The sequence below is a fragment of the Chelonoidis abingdonii genome, chromosome 4, assembly GCF_003597395.2.
Source record: "Chelonoidis abingdonii isolate Lonesome George chromosome 4, CheloAbing_2.0, whole genome shotgun sequence".
NCBI lineage: Eukaryota > Metazoa > Chordata > Testudines > Testudinidae > Chelonoidis > Chelonoidis abingdonii.
Genome location: NC_133772.1, coordinates 37,794,117 through 37,817,171, shown reverse-complemented (window position 1 = coordinate 37,817,171; position 23,055 = coordinate 37,794,117). Strand labels below are relative to the sequence as shown.

At 44.0% G+C, this 23,055-nt stretch overlaps 1 protein-coding gene across 5 annotated transcripts in view; it reads right to left on the bottom strand.

Moving 5' to 3' along the window:
• Window positions 1-23,055, bottom strand: part of RASSF7 (Ras association domain family member 7) — a 123,683-nt gene that overhangs the window by 68,942 nt on the left and 31,686 nt on the right. Inside the window, exon 1 of one of the 5 annotated variants that reach the window (XM_032773430.2) lies at window positions 8,305-8,536. The exons of the other annotated variants lie outside the window; for them this stretch is intronic. The gene's annotated coding sequence lies outside the window, so the exon portion shown is untranslated. Of the gene's footprint in view, window positions 1-8,304; window positions 8,537-23,055 lie in introns of those variants that run through there. 5 annotated transcript variants of the gene reach the window in all.

Below are 23,055 nucleotides of genomic sequence, written 5' to 3'. Positions count from 1 at the left end.
CATGACTCAGGTGTTGTAGCATGAAAAAGCCAAGTTCAGAGCCAAATACTTGGCAGTGAGGTGACTGTCATCATCCTAGCTAAGCTAACATTAAGTAATGTGAGAGGCTATTGCGTCACCATGAGCAGGTGCCTTTCCCAACTTGTTCTAAAGAAAAGTCCACACACTGCCTAGGGCAGAGGTAGGCAACCTATGGCACGGGTGCCGAAGGCGGCACACGAGCTGATTTTCAGTGGCACTCACATTGCCTGGGTCCTGGCCACTGGTCCGGGGGGCTCTGCATTTAATTTAATTTTAAATGAAGCTTCTTAAGCATTTTAAAAACCTTATTTACTTTACATACAATAGTTTATTAGTTATATATTATAGACTTATAGAAAGAGACCTTCTAAAAACGTTAAAATGTATTACTGGCACGTAAAACCTTAAATTAGAGTGAATAAATGACGATTTGGCACACCACTTCTGAAAGGTTGCCAACCCTGGCCTAGGGTCAAACACTCATCTCCCCCTCCACCCCCAACAACCACCACCACGTTGAGTGTTTGACCTCACGGTGTTAATTACTTTAAACAAAGCTCAACTCCAGATTTCTCCCCAAGCTTGGCTGCTCCCAGGTTTCTAGGTCAGGTCTGCTCAGCCCACACCTTAAGGTTAAGTCTCTTCTTGAAAATCTTGTTATTTTGGGTGCCCAGTGTGAGGTTCTTGAAAGATACCTAATTTTCAGAGGGAGGGAGCTCAGCACTTTCTGAAATCCAGGTCCTTTTATAGTGGGGAACCTAAAATTTGAGGCACCCAAAAACCAGTAGCTGTTTAAGAATCTGAGTTAGTTTTTCCTCTCCCTCAAAAAGCCACTCCCATCTCCCTTCTATCAAGATGGGGGAGTGAGCCACCTACCTCAGCGAATCAGCAGAACTCAGCACAATCAATACCTACTAAGAGGGTGGGGTGTTTCAAGCAAACACTGTCAGCCTGTTACAGTCATCCATTGTGGAACTAACTACTCTCAAGAACCTTTGGAACCAGGGCCAACAGGTCCCTGTAGGGCTGATTTGCACACACAAGTTTCAGGGAACAAGTAGAGACCCTTGTGCAAACGCTATTAAAAGGGTTTAGCTGCACCTGTAAGGTGAACCTGTCTACACACAAGCTTGCAGTGGTTTCGTCAAACTCTGTGCATGGACACACTTGTATTGGCTTAGTTTGCCCTCGTGATTTATAGAAGCAAGTTCAAGCAATATAAGCCAACTTTAAACAGATATAGGAGGGTTCATAAAGCTGCAAGCTTGGAGGAAAAAAAAAAAAAAGCATCCAAAAGATAATTATACAGGTACAGTCCCTAGTGTCCCTGCAGTTCTACCAGTACATAACAGATTTTACATCATTAAAGCCTATTTTGCTTCCTGAACCAGTATAAGATATCTTCGTAAAAATACTTTTATATCGATAGAACTGCATCTATACTAGGGAAGGATTTCCACTAACTATGCTGGTATAAGTTAAGGTTGCAAAACTTCCTAGTGTAGACAAGCCCAGAGGCAATGGGGAAAAAAAAATCAGAAAAACGTTGCAAAATAAAAATACCAAGAACAGCAGACAAATGGAACTTAATGCTAAAAAGTGAACTCAATCCGCTATCTGGTCATCTAATGCCTTTGTATGTCACACTGGAGACTCTGAAGTTCATTGTGCTAAACCGAAAGGAGGCAAAACAGCATAACCACCGAAAGAGCACTAGACACTGCATCCTCAGATCGTTCACTCAAATACAGCGCTGGATCCATTGTGCCAGGTAGCCAGAGTCAATTGCCAGAAGATTTGGACACAACGGGCAAGTTCTGCAGGCGATTTTTCATATTATAAGTTTTTTACTCAAGCCATCTGCAGGTATTTAGGAACAGATACATTTCTTAGGAGTCAGGAGGAGCTGTGGGTTGCTATTTGCCTGGAGATCTGGATTTAAATCTTCAGTCGGCACATACGTGAACATTGTGTGTCCGTTCTGAACAACTACTCACTCCTCTTCCCCATGCACAAGACACATTACAGTTCAGACTGCCAATCATGCTCTGTTCAAGAAACCCCGGACCACAGACTGCAGCCCAAGACTGGTTAACGCACAGAGGCCTACAAGGGAGGCACAGGGCAGGACTGAAGTGTATTTAGAGTTGGCAAGGAAGCCTGAATTCTCTTGGCCACATTAAGCACGGGCTCAAGGTATCCAATTAGTCAGTAGGGCTAGTTTCACATAAATTTGTTAATAAGGGAGGAAAAGGATTTTAGTAAAACCTACACTTTAAAAAAAAAAAAAAAAAAAAAAGGGCAGCTGAAAGGTCAACAAGATATCATGCTCTGAGATAAGATAGGGGTTATTTTAGAGACATCCCAGAGGAGCCCATGATATCTGTGACAGAGAGAGCAGCACAGCAAAGCACAGTGAAGGATTCCTGAAATTCCAGCAGGCACAAGGTCTTCAAATAAGCAAAATCTGAGGCCTCCCACCCTGTCTTACAAAATTGCCCTGCACACTCCTGCCCTCTGGGGAGTCATGCCTTTTCATTAATGAGATGAGAAATACTGCTACATAACCAGGGCAAGTGGATTTAAGAGAGAATCTTCTACCCTCCATTCCCTTCCAATAAAGCTTTCAACACACGTGCACACACAATATCCATCCAGCCCCCATTTTCCTTGTATAAGTGACTGTGTGTAACCTTCTTTGGGGACATCCTCAGTATCCCACTGAGGATTTTAAGTACAGGAACTTGAACTTTCCTGGAACAAGGAAGAAACATTAATGGAAGTGTGCACAACACAGTATTCCCCCGCTGACAACTAAAGTTGTCAAGCCACTGCAAGTTATGACTGCACAGTGCCTGCCAAACAAGTTTCTTCAGAGGCGGCCACACCAGGACCACCAAAGTTCTCTTATCCAGAGCTTATTGGCATCACAGAATCCTAGGAGTCTGCTGTGTTATCAGAGGGAGTGATGAAAGTTACATCTTATCAGAGATGCTTCTTTGGATCATTTCCATGAACCCACCAAAAACGTTCAGTACGTCCTTCTCCCTCACCAACTGTATCCATGCAAACTCATTTATGAGAAGTCCTTCCCACCCTTTCGAGACACACTATCAATCATCTCCCCCCAACAAACAACACACTATAAGCTTGATTCTCAGAAGCACCAGCACCCAAAATTCAAATGGCAGTTAAAGAAAACTGAGTTCTCAGTGCCTTTGAGGATTAGATGCTCTAGGCAGGTCTACATTTCACCTGCACAGCTGCACCACTATGATGCTTTAATGAAGATGCTCTATGCCAACAGAGAGCTCTCCCATCAGTATAGTTAATCCACCTCTGCGAGAGGTGGTAAATCTGTCGGCAGGAGCAGCTCTCCTGGTGACATTGTGCTGTCTATACCAGCGCTTAGATCAGTATAACTTTGTCACTCCGGGGTGTGGATCTTTCACCCCCCAGGCGATGTAGTTATACTGATTTAATTCTGTAGTATAGAACTGCACTGTCTCTAACACTATTGCACAGAAAACAAACCAGAGTTAAAACCAGCTCTGCCTGCTCCTCAAACTGACCAGAGCAAGGAAACTGGTGGTTACTTCTAGCAGGTGATAACTGAGTTTGTTTATGCTGCCAAACACACTTACTATGTTCCAATGAAGTGCTCAAGGCTAAAGTGGCCTCCTCTATGTCCCTATAACAGTATCTTATCAAAGGGCAGCTCCCTCCCTCACAAATCTACCATGTTTTTTTTTTTTGTAACTATAAGCAATAGTCACAAGGCAATGGAAATTAAAAAGCAAGTTTATTCCTACTGCAACACATTATGGACTAAGGATGAAAAAAACATGATGAGCATAAATATACTTTGCAGAAGAGAAGAATCGTAATGACGCAAACATGGATAATGGCCAATTTTTATGAAACTTCGCCCCCACTCAAGTCTCTCTCTGGTCCCAAGAGCTCCTCCCAGACAACGTGTACTTGAGAGATTTAGAGAAAACTCAATGCTTACACCTTTCTTTGAACAGGCAGTAACAGGAAAAGGATCATATAGGAAACACCAGCCTTCTTCTAGGGCTACTCCGGCCATACCAGCTTCAGTCCATCCACCTGCCCCACCAAACATGCCTTCCACCAGCCAGCAAGTCCACCCTCTGCTGAACTCAGGATGGCTCCCACAACAGCCCCGCCTGGCATCCAGTTCAAACAGGGTATTTTTAATCTCTGTTACCTTAGAGATGGAGATGCTGTACAGATCTCGTTCCAGTACCCAGCTGGAACCCTCCTACATCACAACTGACTTTGCTCTGGTGCTCCAGCGAAAGCCTCCAAGACAGACAAAAATACAGTGTTTTCGCTTGAACTCATGTGCGGTGTTTAAGGGATTTATCATTTATAACAGAATATCATCACTCAAGATGACGCAGACAAAACTAAAACGATTTTTTATTCATCCCACATGCATTTCGCTGCTCCAATTCAAGTCCAGCTGCACCAGACGGTGTGGGGGAGAGAGGGGAGCCTAAGCTGGCTCATAACATTAAACTGCACAAGGACAAGCACAGAGTAGCTTTTGCCACTGCTGTGCAGATGGTAAATGGGCTTAGAATCTTGCTGATGCCAGGAGGGTCATGGCTAGGACAGTTTGCACAGCTCACCAAGTTGTTTTATCCTGAGATGTCATTAAAAGATTTCAGTTTTTATGGGAGCTGCATTACTGCGCCTGAAGCTGACCATCAAATCATGAGCTCTCAGGGTTTGGATTGTTTGTTCCTCCCACCCCACCCCCTTTTTTTTTTTTTTTACACCAATGGAGCTGGGCTCGCGAAGAGGTTATTTCACTGCAAAGGAAGAAAATAATGGCATTTGCGCATTTATAATCTGCCCACTTGAATTTTCAAATAAAACGAATATCGACCATTTCTCTGGAGGGACTGACTGCTCCCAATTTATTTCTTAAATGCCCAAGGTTAATCCCAGCAGGTGCCACCTATTTCTTATTTTCAGAGAAGTGCAATGCAGCAGAGACACAGAAACTAATTCACCTACTTCACATTCCTAAATTAAATTACAACACAAGCTTTTTAGAGAGGACAGTGTTTTCCTGTATGTTTGTACTGCACCTAGTGCATCCGCATTGTTGCTGCCGTGCACTACCACAGAATTAAAAGTTTATTAGAAAATGTTTAAAAATAGATGATACAGAGAGTTTGAAATGTCAGTTATTGGTCATTGGGGGTAACATACAGAGTATAGTGGGATGCTAGCATTTTGGTATTGGACAGCACATAACATATACAGTCTGCAATGTCCCCAGTGGGGGGTGGGGGGGGGAAGATACGGTGGGTGAGATCAAGATGCAGTCAGCAAGCAGTGAGGGTACATCACTCATACAAAAAGTTACAGACAGTCATGGGTATAAATAAACGGGCCGGGTAATGGGGATAGGATGACCCTCACATGGTGGAGCACCTGCTTCTCTACAGCACCTACATCTTCTCTACAGCAAAGATTTATGATCAGTTTTAGTTTATTCATTTAAGATGAAAGACTGAAGGAAACATATAAAGATATAAATTTCATAAAGCAAAAATTTTTCTATTAGGACCCACCCACATTGGTGATTATTATTAGGACCCTGAAAACACTTAAGTGCTTAGCTTTGCAGAACTATTCAAGGTAGTAGAGTTAAACAGACTTAACTGTTTCCACGATCAGGGTTTTTGTGTTTGAATAACAACCAATCCCAGTTTTCTAACTGCTGTACAAACATACAGTAAAAAGTCATCCCTGCCCCAAGGAACTTACAATCTAAATAGATCATCCAGACAAAAAGAATGGAGAAAAGCAGCATTATTATTCTGATTTTACATACGGTGGATCTGAGGCACAGAGAAATCATGCTTCTTGCTCTATGTCACACAGGGCATCTGTGGCAGAGCCAAAAATTAACCCAGATCTGCTGAGTGCTAATCTAGGGCTATAACCATAAGGCTATTCTTCCTCCCCAAAAGCTTTTATAATCGCCTAGAAGATCAACCATTTTTGGTCACTTTTGGACCCCTAACATGTCAGGTCTTCATCTTAAGCATAAAGTTATACCCATTAAATTGGCAATGGAAAGGCTTTAAAAAAACACCCTCAGTTATATCATAAACCACACCAAAAAATGAACTTTTTCAAAACAGGGACAGAGCTACTGAAACTCATGATATTGTTCAGGCTAAGATGAGGCAGTGTGATCATGGGTGCAGATAGGGGAGAGCCCATAGTCAGATGGATGATGAACAAAGCTTTTACATTTCTATAGCACCTTTCATATGGGTAACTCAAGAGCACTTTACAGACGTTAATTAGACCCTAACTAGCACTCTGGGACATAGCTCAGTAGTATGTCCACTTGACAGACTGAAAGACTGAGGCAAAGAAAGTAGGACTATGGAAGTTCTCATTCACATATGTTCATATAAGTGACTTAAAAGTCAAAGCTCTTGTCATCAGTGATATCTTGTGGCACATTTACAGGGCAAGGAGTACGATTGGTTTCTATACTAAAATAATATTTGCAATTTTATTTTCTATTCCATTCCTTATGCAGTCTAACATTGTCCCTCCCCCCCCCCTTTTTTTTTGTTAACTGCAACTGCACACTAAACAGAGGTTTCCATTGAGCTGTCCATAATGCCACCCTGGTTCTTTCCCTGAGAGGTTACAATTAATTTGGAATACAAGGTGCAGAAGTAATTCAGATGAGTCCTTCCAATGTGTTTTACTTCATATTTGTCAACATGTGTCAAAGGATTAGCCCATGGACATAGAGCGAGTCAGTGTGAGAACTGGGAATAGAACCCAGGGGACTGCCTGGGACAATAAGGAGTTGGATAGAAGGGAATCAGGACAAGCCCCACAGCAACAACAAGGAAGACAGACTTGTAGAACAGGTACAATGGTATGCTGTAGTGTGGCTTAATGGAAAGAGTCATTAAAGAAGGTAAATGGATACAGCTTCAGGGGGCCGTTTCACCTCTCACTGCAGATTTTGCAGTATCTGTATTAGTCAGGCTGCACTGGTCTCACCTTCTCCCCAGTATTTCTGCTATTACTGCTCTGTCTGGCATTGGAGTGAAATAACAGTGGAAGGAAAAGAGATCCGTTGTGCAGCATAAACCACAACAGGTCCAGTTAAGGCACAGAAGAAGTGCTTGAAGAAGTTATGTCATAAAATGGTATTGGTTTTAACTTAACAGCTAGCTGTGAGACAACTGAAAATCCTGTTGCCCAACAGAGGGTCAATACAATTACCTGTGCAACAAGTGCTAAACCTGCAGCAACCAGTGCCACCTGTACCCATTTTGGAGAGTAACTAAATCTCCTAAATATCAGAGATAGTGACAGTTTCACAGATTGGGGGCTGTCTTGGGGCACAGAGCAGACACATACAATAGAATTATTCATTTGTTAGGTCTGCCAACATACAACCTTCTATTCATGCATCAACCCTGAGTGACTCCAGGGGGGGAAGGAGAGGCACACTGCTAGCTACAGAGCAAGTAAAAGGTTAAATACATGTCAGCCAAACACAAGGCGTAGCATGCAGGTCTCTGAGCTGCAGTTGATTATGCCACATGCAAATTACTTCAGATAGACAATCGACTGCATTAAACGTGGGTGGGTGGTGATTGTTGATGTCTTAATTCCCACCCTGGGCTTTAATTTCAACACTGGTTGTATTTAAAGCTCTTCTTAGTCTGGGCTGAGAACTTTTTAGTCCTTTATAGAAGAATAAATGAATTTCCTCCTCCACCAGCCACCCCTGAGCCATGTCCCTCTCTCCCCTGCCTTAAGAAGAATAAACCAGAAACTCAAGATAATCTGATTTCACAGCAGGCTGCACTTCCATCTAAAAACAGCCAGTCAATGCCCAGGAGATGAAAGGGGACTTAGACCTCAAACAGTAGCTTGGGGGGGGGAGCTGAATGAGCCACACACAAGAAGGCAGGCCAGGTTAAAAGCCCATAAAGGATTTTTTTTTTAAAAATACACAAGTATTTTAAAGAAAGAGCTAAAGGATGTTTCCTCCGGGGAGGAGAAAATAATGGAGCAGGTTGCCAGGGGGCCACCGGAGAAAGCAGAGGGGCAGTCATTGCACTAAGAGGCCGGGGGCAAAGGAGGGATGCTGGGTGCGGGCTGCGCCCTGGGGGAGACAGTACAAGAAAACAGGGAGACCACAAGGGCAAGGGAGGCGAGCGGGATGACCGATCGCCGAGCAGCAACTGCACGTACCTGGCTGAATTTCGTCTCCCATAAACCGGGACAGAAACAGCAAAGCAAATCTTCTTTGCACAGCACCTCACCGAACTCGCAGGAGCAGCGCCTCCTCCCCGCGCGCACACAGCTCAGGCTGGTGCTGCTCTCCGCGCAAGGTCAGAGGGGCTCTGCTCCACTTTGCAAACTTGTTGGGGGGAGTTCGGGCCCGATCCTTTGTAGGCGACTCCAAGCCCCTGAAGCGCGGGGGGCGGGGCAACGGCCCGTCCCTCTCCCGCCGCACTGGGACGCGCGTCAGCCCGGCTCAGCCGCGATCGCCGGAGCTCAGGCAGCAGCAACTCCTCGTTGCGAACGTCTCAGCAACCTGCAGCCTGTCTCTGCACAGCGCGGCCCGGTCCGCTGCGCCCGGCTCTGGCTCCGCCCCCTTCCCGACCCCGCCCACTCCCATGCCAGGGCTCGCAGGTGTGGGCAAGGCTACGCTGCGAAATCCGCGTAAGGCAAGAGCCTTATGCTGCTGGCACAGGCGCCTCAGCCAGCCCCACAGCTGAGCACCCCCCCGTTTGGGTCGGGGGTGGCAAATTCCCACCCCACATCCCAATCCAATTGGGCCAGATGCCCCATCTTTAAAAGCCCCTTTCCTTCAAAAAATAAGCCACAGATCCAAAAACTGGGGTGTTTAAAATCCAAATCCTATTCCTTATCCTGTGGCTTGGTCCCATCTCTAGTGCAGACACTCCCTAATCTCTTCAAGACCTCCATGGAGGCACCTGGGATTTTAAGGTCCCCCTCCTGCACTTTTCAAATGGCTTACTTTTCCACACTCGGATTTGGGGGTCTGGTCTGAATTCCACTGAAGTCAACGTGTGGCTTTCTATTGAAAAAGTCTCTTTCCCACCATTATCATTGTCATCCATGGTAAAATTTGCAGATGATACAAAATTACTTGAGGTGGCAAAATTTTCAGATGAAGCAAAATACTCAAGATAGTCAAGTCCAAAGCAAACTGTGAAGAGATACAAAGGATCTCACAAAACTAGGTAGCTGAGCAACAAAATGGCAGATGAAATTCAATGCTGATAAATGCACGTGGGAAAACATAAGCCTAATTATACATACAAAATCATGGGGGTCTAAATCAACTGTTACCACTCAAGAAAAAGATCTTGAAGGCATTGTGGATAGTTCTCTGCAAACATCTGCTATATGTGCAGTGGCAATCAAAAATCTAACAATGTTAGGGATCATTAGAAAAGGGATCTATAATAAGACAGTGTATCATGATGCCACTATAATAATCCATGGGACAGCCACATATTGAATACTGAATGCAGTTCTGGTTGTCCCAGATTAGGCCTCAACTGGAGCAATGTGTCCAATTCTGGGCACCACATTTCCGGAAAGATGTGGGCAAATTGGAGAAAGGCAAGAGGAGAGCAACAAAAATGATTAAAGGTCTAGAAAACATGACCTCTGAGGGAAGATTGAAAAAATTTGGTTTGTTTAATCTGGAGAAGAGAAAACTGAGAGGGGACATCATAAAAGTTTTCAAGTACATAAAAGGTTGTTATATGGGGGATGGAGAAAAATTGTTCTCCTTAACCTCTGAGGAAAGGACAAGAAGCAATGGGCTGTCTAGGTTGGACATTAGGAAAAACTTCCTGTCCTGGAATAAATTTAGAGAGGTTGCGGAATGTCCATCATTGGAGATTTTTAAGAGCAGGCTAGACAAACACCTGTCAAGGATGGTCTAGATAATCCTTAGCCCTGCCATGAGTGCAGTGGACTGGTCTAGACCTCTCGAGGTCTCTTCCAGTCCTATACTTCTATGATTTTAACCATTCATATTATATATGTACTGAAATATTTAATGTATAGCTAAGATTAGATAGCACATGGATATATATTATGAGGCGTTTATATACCATTTATTATGTTTGTTTTTCTGTGTATTTTAAAGTTTAATAAAAAGTTAATAGAAAAAATGCTCACCTGGCATGGAAAATGTTATTTATCCTAGGTATCTTAAATTACTACCTGTTGTTATTTGTTCATTGTAGGGCCTTTGTTCCACCTCATCTCCCACCCCAGCGGATCGGGGGGAGGGCTGAGAAGATCTATGTGGAACCATAAAGAAATCCCAAACCAGCCCACATTCCCCTACTTCTGGGTTTCACTCCAAAACTGGAAATTCAGACTATTGTTTCTGAACCACAGCAAACCTGGGCCACTTTACGGTTTCCAAGTACAAACTGACCATTCCAGTTTCCTGTCACAGACAAAGCCATCTGCTGTTGCACTACCAATGGCATCATGAAGGCTTAAGAAGAACTCTGTTTAAGCTGAAAACGTGTCTCTCACACCAGCAGGAGTTGGTTCAATAAAAGATATTACCTCACCCGGCTTGTCTCTCTAATATTCTGGGACTGACACAGCTATAACCACATCACTTAAAACTTCCTTGGTTTCCAGGGCTGTAAAGCTAGCGCCTTTTTTGAGCACACTACATTTCAGTTTAAAAAACAAATTCCCTTCTAGTAGAAGTTAACTAGCACACCAGGTCATCGGTTAAAACAACACACAAAGAGCAACGTAAATACAATGCTGTTGTTCATTAGAAAGTGCTGAAGGTTTATTTCACTCTTCAAAATTAGTTTTATAGACCAGTTGTTTTGGAACTAAAACCCAGCACCCACTTGCAGCTAAGCATTATAGTTGAGTACAGAAATCAATTATGAGGCCACCCTCTTCTCCTCTGATGCTAAATCTATGCAGTGTTAGTATCAAGGGCCCAGTTCTGCAGTGTAACTATAAATCTCTTTGGTTAGCATTTCAAAGTCAAGAAATATTCTCTGATATTTTACTTCTGGTGAATCTTCCTCTGCTTTCTATGTCACAGTATTGCTGGCCGTCCACTTTCATTGACTTTTTAAAAGCCTAAAGAAATCCCAGGGTTCAGATTCTTCACGGCCATAAAAGGTTAATGGTTCTTTAAGCAAATCAGCTCTAGGACAATGGCAGAGATAATGCACACACAGAGAACTCAAGCTCAGGGCGTCATTGGTAACCAGGTGACAAAGTAATTGGAGCTGATATGACCACACAAGCGGGGAGTGCTCTGCTGTAATCCAAGCTGCACCTGTAAGAAAACAACCTGTTACGCATTTGAGCTGCTGCCAGCTAATCAGCTGGTGCTTTCACCAAGTGTACCTGGAGTCCTTATGGGTCCAGTGCTGCTTACATTTAAGTCAATTGGAAGACTTCCAATATGAGCACAGGAATTGCCATACAGGATCTGAGTGACTCTATCTAGACAAGTATTTTGTCTCTGCTAGTGGCTTGTACCAGCTGCTTCAGAGGAAAGTGTAAGAAAACCTCCAGTAGGTGGTTATGGCATAATCTGTCTTCAGACAAAGTTTTCTCCTAAACTCCATAACTGAGAGGTTGGCTTGTGCCCATAAACTGACTGACTCTTTTTCAGCCTTGCTACTCCAACTCTGGATGTTCTTTTTATCCATAAAAATATCCTGGGTTTTTTGGAATCCTGCTACACTCTTGGGAGCAATGAGATCTTGTGACAATTTGTTCCACAGGCTAGTTGCATGGACAAAGCATTTTCTTGTCAATTTTAAAATTGCATTGACTTCAGTGGTGCAGAACCAAGCCCTGTATTTTTATTCAATTTCTTCCTTCATCCTCCCCTCTCTGTATCAAAGCAGTTTGTACTCAAAGATCACAGGACTGGGCCCCTGATCAGCTGAGAATGATCTCAATGTGAGAGTGAGCTAGTTTTAGGATGTTCAGACTCCACATGGCTCTTGTAGGTATATGGGAAAGTTTTCTATCAGCATTTTTCAGGGAAGCAGCTGAAATGTTCCTCAAACCAGGGTTACAAAACATCAGTCTGATCATATCACAGAGGCTTATAAGATTCCAGATTCCTTAATTACAGGCTTTAGTCTGCGAATTTTAAGGGAAATCCCTACAGCATGTTGATTTGGATTATTACTGAGTAAAAAAGCCAACAGGGAGTTACTGTCAAGCACAGCAAGATAAACCTGCTTCATAAAAATAATTAAAAGCCTGTGTTTTTCCAATGATAGGGCTGTGCCATAAAACTGTTGCCTTTCTTGGCAGAGATCTACGTGGTGTTTGAGAAAATAATTTCTGTTTAGAGAGGAACTGCCTGGAATGAAATGTGCCTACTTGATGTTTTCTAAACTCCTATCATCTGCCAAAGCATTTAAGGATTAGAGTTTTAAAAGATCTGAGACCTCACTAAAGGACTTTGGGGCAGGCCCTTCATTTCAGGTATGTTGCAGTCTACACACTACAAACTTAAGAAACATGATGCAAGGGAGAAAGGAGACAAGCTGAGCAGGTTTGGGAACATACAGGTGCCTCCCAGCATGGTAAAGGGCTATTGTAATGTTTAGAAGGTCCCTGGTGCTATGGATGTTATTTCTCCTCACCATTTTCTCACTCAGAAGACCCATTTTTTCCATGAGGCCCACAACATAAATATCAGTATCTACATATAATATCTACCTACAATCTCAATATCTTCTCTGTGGGCCAGATTCTGAACCTTACTCCTGGGGAGTCATACCTGATTCCACAAATCAACAAAACTACTTGCAGAGTAAGACACTTGCACCCATTGACCAGTACATTGAAATCTGATCCTCTATGTGGCTGTTAGGCCCTGATCAGGACTGGCTCTAGGCACCAGCAAACCAAGCATGTGCTTGGGACGGCACAATTCCAGGGGCGGCATTCTGGGAGGTTTGGTGTTTTTTTGTTTTGTTTTTTTTTTTGCTCGGCAGTTGCACTCTTGGAGGGTTTTCTTTTCTTTTCTTTTCTTTTCTTTTTTTTCACTTGGGGAGGCAAAAAACCTAGAGCCAGCCCTGGCCCTGATCCTGACAAGGCTTACGTGTCCATGCTTAATATTAAGCATATGAGTTGTCTCATCAAAGTCAGTGGTTTTGATGAGATTACTGTCACATGTTTAACATGAAGCATGAGTAAGTCATTGCAGGTTTGGGATCCAAGATTGTTAACTCTCCAAGAAAGGTACAGTGCCAAATTCATTGTCTGATTTTAGCAAACAATAGATTACAAAAAATAATCCCAAACTCCCCCCCAAAACAAGATACTTTGCATTTGATTTGCCACTAAATTACTCCAGTTTATTTTGGTGCAACTGAAATGGAATAATCCCAGTATGACATTAGAGAAATGCAGGGGTGGACCAGGCCCTTTGTTATTAAACAGCATGGACTGGATTCTCGATTGTGGGCCAACAATTTGCTGCTGGGAAAGCGTCAGAGCTAATTGCCAGTGCTCTGATTCTATGCCACCAGTGCCAGCATCTGTTAGAGCAGCCAGCGGAGGACCAGCACAGTATTATGAAGCATCCTTTTCCTTCCCCACCCCTTGCTGGACAGTGGGGGGCAGCTACCTCAGGAGCTTTACAGCAGCAGCGGGAATTCCAGGAGGGGAATTCTCCACTATTTACAATTGACAGGGGCTCCATCTGTGCCACCTGAGCAGTGCAAAGGGCATGGAGTTCAACAGAGAATCTGAGGCCATATGTCATTAACTGGAACATGTACACTTTCTATCTGGTTTTCTATTCCCTGAAAGGTTTTGTGGTACGCTTCTATTTTGAGATTACTGGCAAAAGGATAGTATTCACGTTGGATCCCAGTTATTGTGACATTTGTGCTGCAATGGGTTACAGGACTGTTGGGCTGCATTATATTATTATACTTACATATGCATTAATTGATACTTGGCTAGACTACTTAGTATCCTGTTGGGTGAGCTGTGTCAGACTTAGTGTCCCATGGGGTTTGTAAGTGATGCAATAGGTTAGTATGTTGCTGTCACCCAGCAGCTTTAACTGATCTTTTAATTAAGTTTGTTGTTGTTTTGGATTACTGTTTATTATTAATAATTTGTGAAGAGCAGATAATGTGTCTGTCATAGTATAAGACAGTCTCCTGCCCTGGAGAGTTTACAATCTAGAAGAAACAGAAGTGTATCCACCCCTTCCCCTCGCTCTCCTCTCCACACAAAAAAAAGACTATTCTCATAAAATTTCCATCTTGGTTTTTGTTTGGACTCACTTTGAAGATTTTGATCAGAACCAAACTAAATGGTCTGAGGTTCACAGTCATCACTAGGTATGGTAGATGTCTTTGATTATTTTTTTTTTAAAACAAGAATCAAAAGAGATTTAAAATTTAAAGGAAGTCAGTGTGATACCTTACGATCAATAAAATATAAACATATCACTTTTAGGGTGAAAATGGTCCCTTCGCCCCCAATCTTACAAACATTTATGCACATGAGTACCTCTATGCATATGAGTGATTCCACTGAACTTGGAAGTTGATGTATTATTGAGACTATCCACTGAGATGGGTTTAAAATGTTAACTGTATTTGCCTCTGTCTTTATGTTCAATAACTATTTTGGAAAGACAAGGTGGATGATGTCATATCTTTCATTGGACCAACTTCTGTTGGTGAGACAAGCTTTTGAGATACACAGAGCTCTTCCACAGGTCTGGGAAAGGTACTCAGGGCTTGTCTTCATATACAGTGCTACAGTGGTGCAGCTGCACTGGTGCAACTCTCCCCTTGACATAGCGCTGTCTACCCGGGGGGGCTAGGATGGCATAACTACATGCTCAGGGATGTGACTCTTTCACACATCTGAGCAAGGTAGTTATACCAATAGAGGTCTGTAGACCTAACCAAACTGTAGCTTCCATAATGCACCATGGCTAGGCACTCCCATGATGCACTGGTTCCCTTTCTCCAACTGGGGAGGCCACAGTGCCTCATGGGAGATGTAGTTCAACAAGGGAGCTTAGTCTATAAAAGAGAATGAGAGCTGGAGATATATAAACTACAATATCCATGAGTCACCCCACAAGCATTTCCAAAGCAAATATTTTGGAATTTGAATTTCTGCCAAAATTGAAGTTTTCCATGGGGAAAAAAACCATTTCTCAACCAACTCTACAGTTAAGCACTCTGAGTCTGATTTTCAGATGTGCTAAGTAGCTTCAGCACCCTCTGATCTCAAGTGGCACAGTGTATGCTCAGTACTTCTGAAAAATCAGGCTCTTTGCAGTGCCAGAAGTTTATCACTAAATGTGTCTATTGCCTCTTGATCAACCAACCAGTGCTGCCTGGAAATTATATTTCAGCTTTGATTAGGGAGTGGGGTGCCCTGTCTATATAATCACACTGCACTATACTTTCCTTTTTTTCCTCGTATAGAGGATTTTTCCTGACCCTGGGAGTATACCTCTTGACCTGCTGATGCTCCTGGAGTTTCTGAGTAACAGTTCTTTCCTGACTCAGCAGCTATATTTCATGTACTGCAGATAAATTACACAGCACACTAGCTGCCTGGCTCAGCAAATGAAAGGGCATGTTCCCAAGAGGAGGTTTTCCCTCACTAGAAGAGATAGGAAATACCAGAATCCAAGTGTTCCCAAAGAAGCTTTAGCATCAACAGACAAAAACAGTCACTTTCTCAGCCTAAGAGGTAATCTGCTATGTTGGAGTGAAAATTTTCCATGAAGAGAAGCCCACCTAAGAGCTGTAACCCAACACCAGAAGTGAGGACAGGCAACCTTGGGTCTTGTAATAAATAAACCATGCTATGTAATTGTGTGACAGGCTGCCTTAAAGGCAGACAAGTGCAATCTGGGAAGTATAACCCAGGTAACCAAAATGTTACACGGCTTCTCGGTTCCCTTGAGGACTGATCCGTTTTGTTTCACTATGGGCCATTCTGTGAATCCATGGATAATGTCTTTATTTATAGGCTTTTCTGAGTCATTTGAGCACCACAGTATCTGAGGACTTGGCGCCTGACATACTGAAGTCTCACCATAAGCTCTGCCCAGTTTAAAAGTTTCAGTTCTGCTGACTTCTGGCAATCAGGGCCTTGATTGGCATCACTGGACAAGAAGTGGCAGGAATAACACACGCTGTTTGTTTTTCATTAGGACAGATGGGCTCTTATTTTTTCCCAATTATTCCTCACACTGAAAGGCCATGCAGAGAGCTGACTCATCTTTCTATATGAGGAGAACTGGATATGACTTTTTCTGAAACACAACCCTGCTACCCCTGGGTTCTTTGTCAGCAGTGTCAGACACATCCTGCTGCTCCCAGTGGAGGCTGAGCATCCTGCCACCACAGCGCACACAGCCTGTGGCATGAAGGATTGACCACATGGCCCAAATTCTGATTCACCTACCACCCAACTAGCGCTAGGGTGACAAGACAGCAAATGTGAAAAATCAAGACGGGGTTGTGGGGTAATAGGAGCCTATATAAGAAAAAGACCCCAAAATCGGGACTGTCCCTATAAAATCAGGACATTTGGTCATCCTAACTAGTGCCCAGATCAGAAACAGAGTGGCTTTTCTGTTTAAACCTGTGCATTAATCAAACAAGCCCTACACATCTGTAAAGTGCAGCTCCACTATAATTTCCCCCAAATTGATCTGAATGAATTTATTTCCACAGAGAAGCTATACCAGTTAGGATGTTAATCGTGAAGTTTAAAAGCCAGTACTCTACAGATGTGCAATAAAGGTCTTGTAATTTTGATTGACTTAACTGAGGATCCAGTGACCACAAAAAAAAGTCATATTTCTGCACAAGACAAAATCTGGTGCCACTGACGTCATTCTCATTATTATTAGCATTGCAGTATCACCTAGAGAGGCTCCAACTAAGATCAGGCCCCCATTCTACAAGATACTATACAGTCATAAAGCAAGCCAGTCCTTGCTCCAAAGGGTTTACAACCTAAATAGACTAGACAGATATTAGAAGTATTATCATCCCCACTTTACATACGATATACAGTGAGATTAAATGGCACGTTTAAGGTTATACAAGAAAGCTGTAGCAGACTCAGGAACTTAAACCTGAACTCCCAAGTACCACTTCAGTTCCTCAGTCATCCTTCCTCAGTCATTAACAAAACTCCCATTACCTTCAATGGAACAAGAATTTGGCTTCCTTTCCTCCTTTGAACCAGTTTGTTTCACCTGCCTTCCAATGCTCACCTCCTTCACCTTGCCCCATAATTAGGTAGAGAGGACTCATTGAGGACTTAGGTTTCATGGAATCATTAGAACTTTTGGAAAGTTTGAAGTTTGGTGACATTTTTCTTGTTTCTCAAAACAAGCTCTCCCCCTAAAGGTAAACTGTTCTCCCCCTCCTCAAAGAGAAATTTAATTTAAAACCATTCTGTTTTGTTTAACTAAGCAGCAGAGTGTGCTGTGCAAGATGCCACCTTGAAAGTAAATGATCTTGTTTAAAAGTATATCTTTCTCTGTTTCCAGGACAACCAGAGGAATGAAAAATAAAAAGTCATACAACATCAAAGCAGCTGTGAAGCTGTAATTTGTCAGAGCCAAACAGAGGTCAGGTCTCAGAGTCAAAGATTTTAAGGCCAGAAGGGACCAGAATGATCAGCTAGTCTGATCTCCTGGAAAACACAGGCCAAAGAATTCACCCTGTGACCTTTGTATTGAACCCAATAACTTGTGTTTGGCAGAAACACCATCTTCCAGAAAATCTTCCAGTCTTGACATGAAGACTTCAAGAGATGGAGAATTCACCACATCCCCAGGTCATTTGTTCCAAAGGTTAATCACCTTCCCTGTTAAAAACTTGGGGAATTATTTCTAACTTGAATTTAATTGACCTTAACTCCCAGCCTTTGGTTCTAGTTCTGCCTTTCTCCACTAGGTTATGTTCTTGTCTAAGGACAGAATTTCTGATTCTAAAGCTGTATGGGTTCTCCCATCCCTCAGTGGTACTTCAGGGTGGCCTGTCCCTGAAAGTTGCTGAGCATTTCATGTGACTTGAATGTGAACTGAGGGAGCTCAGCAGCGCCCTGCATGGTCAGATCTTTACAGTATAAGTGCCTCAGATATTGAGACCCTGATCTTCTTATGTGTTTGTACAGCATCTTGTACTGATGGAGCTATATCAGTACTAACAACAACAGCAGCCATTGTAGCTGTCTTCCCCCTCCATTATCATATTGTTAATATTTATTGTATTACAGCGCTACCTGGGGCCCCTGCCAAAGATCATTGGCTCAACTGCACCAAGTGCTTTGCAAACAGTCCCTGACACATAGAGCTTACAGTCAAGACCCAGCAGATAAATGAAACAGAGTAAAGGGAACTGGGGAAGAAGGAACACTATGAACACACTTTTATGTAATAAGTAGCATTCTTAGCCTGCCACTGGTTTAATCATCTGCTAATCCATTGCATCAGCTATTTACCTGAAATACCAGTTAGGGGATGGACCTGAGCGGCCAAATCCTAATCACATTGTGAATAAACACCTCAGAAGTCTGGATCAGCTTTGGTTCATCCCATTACAAGGAAAGGAGACAGCAAAAAATAATTATTAATAATAATAAAATCAGATCTGGGTTCCAGCACTTCCCACCTGCAAAGTTTACAGGTGAGGGGGTTGTTTGGATTTAGAGTTTTGATTCAGGCTCTTGTCTATCATTATTAGAACTCCTCACTGATGTCCCAGTCCCACCACCAGCAATGAGTTGAACTGTGTGACATAGGGCAGAGTAGAAGGAGAAGAGGGCAAAAGGAGAGAGAGTGGAAAAGGAGGTGAGATGAAGAAGTGAAGGTGGAGGGAAAGAGGAAAGGAAGGAGCAGAGAAGGGGATATCAGAAGAAACTCCAGATACCACCAATGTTTATTTTTCACATGTATTGGCTACTGTTTTATATATATAATCTTCTCAGGAAGTAGCACCATTACTTATGTTGCTGGGTATGGGAATGCAAACAGTTATTGGTGTCTCTGCTTACAGGGAAGCCTGTGACCTGAGCCATCTGGATTTCTCAAGCATTTAGCAAAGGCAGTCATGCTAATTTGGTTAAGGTTTTCAAAGGCTTCCAGGAAAAAGTTCTCTCCTTCCCAGGGGCACTGAAGCAGTGACCTCCTGACCCATCCTTTACTGTTAGGTTCAAAAGCAGCACTGCAGCTGTTAAAGTTTTTCTTACCACCTCAGTGATTCTGTGATGGGGACCAAAGCTACTGGGACCACGTACTGTTTACCTAGACCTGACCTCTCTCCTCTGAACACGGAGAAGCCTCTTCACTGCAGCACCACACAAGCCCAACCTTAGTTACTATCACTGACTGGCACTCACTCCTTCCACGTGTGTAAATATACCAGTGGCGTTGCTAATCTGTCCCCTACTGGGAGCTGGGTTTCCCGAGGTGATCTGATTTGTCTATCTTTCTGCAGAAGTAAAGGCATTTAACCTGCCATGGCTTGTCTATGAAGCCTAACCCTCTATTCTCCTACTTTGATCTGGGACTCCACTTAGCCTCCAGAAATCACCTTTCACTTTTGAAAATAACACACTAACAGGTTATCATCATCAGTCTCCCAACACAGGTCCTTATGCCATGTAAATTTCCCTTCGCCTAGCCTCCAGCTTTTTGACAATTTTAACTTTAGAGGAGGCGAGCTGAGTATGGTTAGTACACATCCTTGCCACTCACTGGTGGAGGCAATTTGAAGTACCTCTCCTCATGGACTGAGGCCCCAATCCAGCAAAAGCACTTAAGCTTGTGTGTAACTTTAAGACTTAATTTCCATGTTGTGCCATGGCAGGACTACTTACGTGTCTAAAGTTAGACATGTGCTCGAGGCCTGACTGTGGGAAGTAATATATTCCTTGATTCTCCAAGGATGTAATTTTTGTATTTACTTACAGTGCAAAGTGCTACCAGTCATAATTCTCCATCACACTAAGGGCTGTTTCACACACACTTCACAAAAATATGAAGGGTCCAGATCTAATGCACCCAAGGGTGCTGAGGGAGTTGGCTGATGTGATTGCAGAGCCATTGGCTATTATCTCTGAAAATTCGTGGCAATCGGGGGCAATCGGACTATTGGAAAAAGGCAAATATAGTGCCTATATTTTAAAAAGGGAAGAAAGAGAACCCGGGGAACTACAGACCAGTCAGCCTCACTTCAGTCCCCAGTAAAATCATGGAGCAGGTCCTCAAGGAATCCATTTTGAAGCATTTGGAGGAGAGGAAGGTGATCAGGAACAGTCAACATGGATTCATCAAGGGCAAGTCATGCCTGATCAACCTGATTGCCTTCTATGTTGAGATAAATGGCCCTGTGGATATGGGGAAAGCAGTGGATGTGATATATCTTGACATTAGCAAAGCTTTTGATACGGTCTCCCACAGTATTCTTGCCAGGAAGTTAAAGAAGTATGGATTGATTGAATGAATGGACTATAAGGTGGATAGAAAGCTGGCTAGATTGTTGGGCTCAACAGGTAGTGATCAACAGCTCGACGTCTAGTTGGCAGCCGGTATCAAGCGGAGTGCCCCAGGGGTCAGTCCTGGGGCTGGTTTTGTTCAGCATCTTTATTAATGATCTGGATGATGGGATGACTTTCACCCTCAGCAGGTTTGCAGATGACACTAAGCTGGGGGGAGAGGTAGATATGCTGGAGGTTAGGGATAGGATCCAGAGTGACCTAGACAAATTGGAGGATTGGGCCAAAAGAAATCTGATGAGGTTCACCAAGGACAAGTGCAGAGTCCTGAACATAGGAAGGAAGAATCTCATGCACAGCTACAGGCTGGTGACCAACTGGCTAAAAAGCAGTTCTGCAGAAAAGGACCTGGGGATTACAGTGGACGAGAAGCTGGATACAAGTCAGCAGTGTGCCTTTGTTACCAAGAAGAAACATTGCCAGCAGATCAAGGGAAGTGATTATTCCCCTCTATTCGGCACTGGTGAGGCCACACCTGGAGTATTGCATCCAGTTTTGGACCCCACCCCTCCCCACTACAGAAGGGATGTGAACAAATTGGAGAGAGTCCAGCGGAGGGCAACAAAAATTATTAGGAGGCAGGGGCACATGACTTATGAGGAGAGGCTGAGGGAATTGGGTTATTTAGTCTGCAGAAGAGAAGAGGGGGGGATTTGATAGCAGCCTTCAATTACATTCCAAAGAAGATGGAGCTAGGCTGTTCTCAGTGGTGGCAGATGACAGAACAAGGAGCAATGGTCTCAAGTTGCAGTGGGGCAGGTCTAGGTTGGATATTAGGAAAAACTATTTCACTAGGAAGTGGTGAAGCACTGGCATGGGTTACCTAGGGAGGTGGTAGAATCTCCATCCTTAGAGGTTTTTAAGGTCAGGCTTGACAAAGCCCTGGCTGGGATGCTTTAGTTGGGGTTGGTCCTGCTTTGAGCAGGGGATTGCACTAGATGACCTCCAGAGGTCTCTTCCAACCCTAATACTCTATGATTCTATGAACCTATAGTGGAGAGTCAGGCCCTGGGTGCCCAGGTACAGAAAGAATCTACATGGAGTGGGAAGAAGGGAAAAGGTGGGATAGATGTGTCCAGGTGTAAACTCCCATTGCTAGGTTGTATGATTAGGATCAGTCACCAATACTGACAGAGGAGAGTTTAATGAAACATAATTGCAGGTTGGGTCATTAAAATACTTTATTATAAAGGAAGAATTCAGGCCTGGAGCTCCACTATGCAGGACTGGCGCTAGGGTTTTGAGCGCCTTAGGCAGATGGCAATTTTGCCGCCCCAGCGCGCTGGTCCCGCGGCTCCGGTGGAGCTGCCGCAGTGGTGCATGCGGGCGGTCCACCGGCGCCGCGCGAGCAGCCAACCGTCCGCAGGCACAACTGCGGCCGCTGCATCCAAGCCGCAGACCAGCGGACCACCCGCAGGCACCACTGCGGCAGCTCCACAGGAGCTGCCTGCCGCCCCCTCCGGCGGCGCCCTGACCCAGAGGACACCCTGGGCTGCCGGCTGCGGCGGTGGTGGCGGCGGCATGACCCAGGGGGCTCCTGGGCTGCTGGCTGCCGCGGCGGCGCCCTGACCCAGGGGACACCCTGGGCTGCAGGCTCCCTAGCAGCAGTGGCTGCTCAACCATTTAAAAAAAAACTGGGGGTGCTTTTTGGCACCCCCAAATCTCGGCGCCCTAGGCAACCGCCTAGTTCGCCTAAATGGTTGCACCGGGCCTGCCACTATGGTACCTGGGGCTGGGAAAGACCAGGTAGATTGCCAGCCCTTAAGTTCCCGCACTGTGCGGGCAGGGGGAGTAGCATGCTGAGGTCTTGAGGGAGAGCCTTGCACTCACTCAGGATAATTGAAGAGTGCCACTGACAGGCTCTGAAGATCATCCTTAAAGGAGATAGCTGTATCTGGCAGGGCAGCCAACTGGCAAAGCAGAGCTAACCCCTTAGGCCTGCAAGTAGTATCTGTAACATTATGAATACCATAGCCAAGTATTCAGGGGTGGGGTGCTAAACATGGAAAGGCTTTTGTGATGGGAACGTGTGGGGTCTGGGGTTGGGGAGAGGAACAGCAGGAATCTGAGTGGCCAATGAAATGTAGATCTGGGAGTAACTGCACACCTTGAGGCATTGCTTCCCTATGATTAATTAGCTTTGCCTATGTTTACACTTTGTCATTGTTCACAGTTCTATTTCACACATTTCTGTAGCACAATCTCATTGTTGAAGCCTTGAGGCAACACACCCCTGGCAAGTACTTTGTTGCACTTGAAAACTTCTCCAGTAATGCTTACTGTTTTCACAGTGCCTTCCTGATCTCAAACAGCTTCTGCAAAGGAAGGGCAGCCTTATCCCCATTTTTACTGAGGATATGGCTACACTTGGAAATG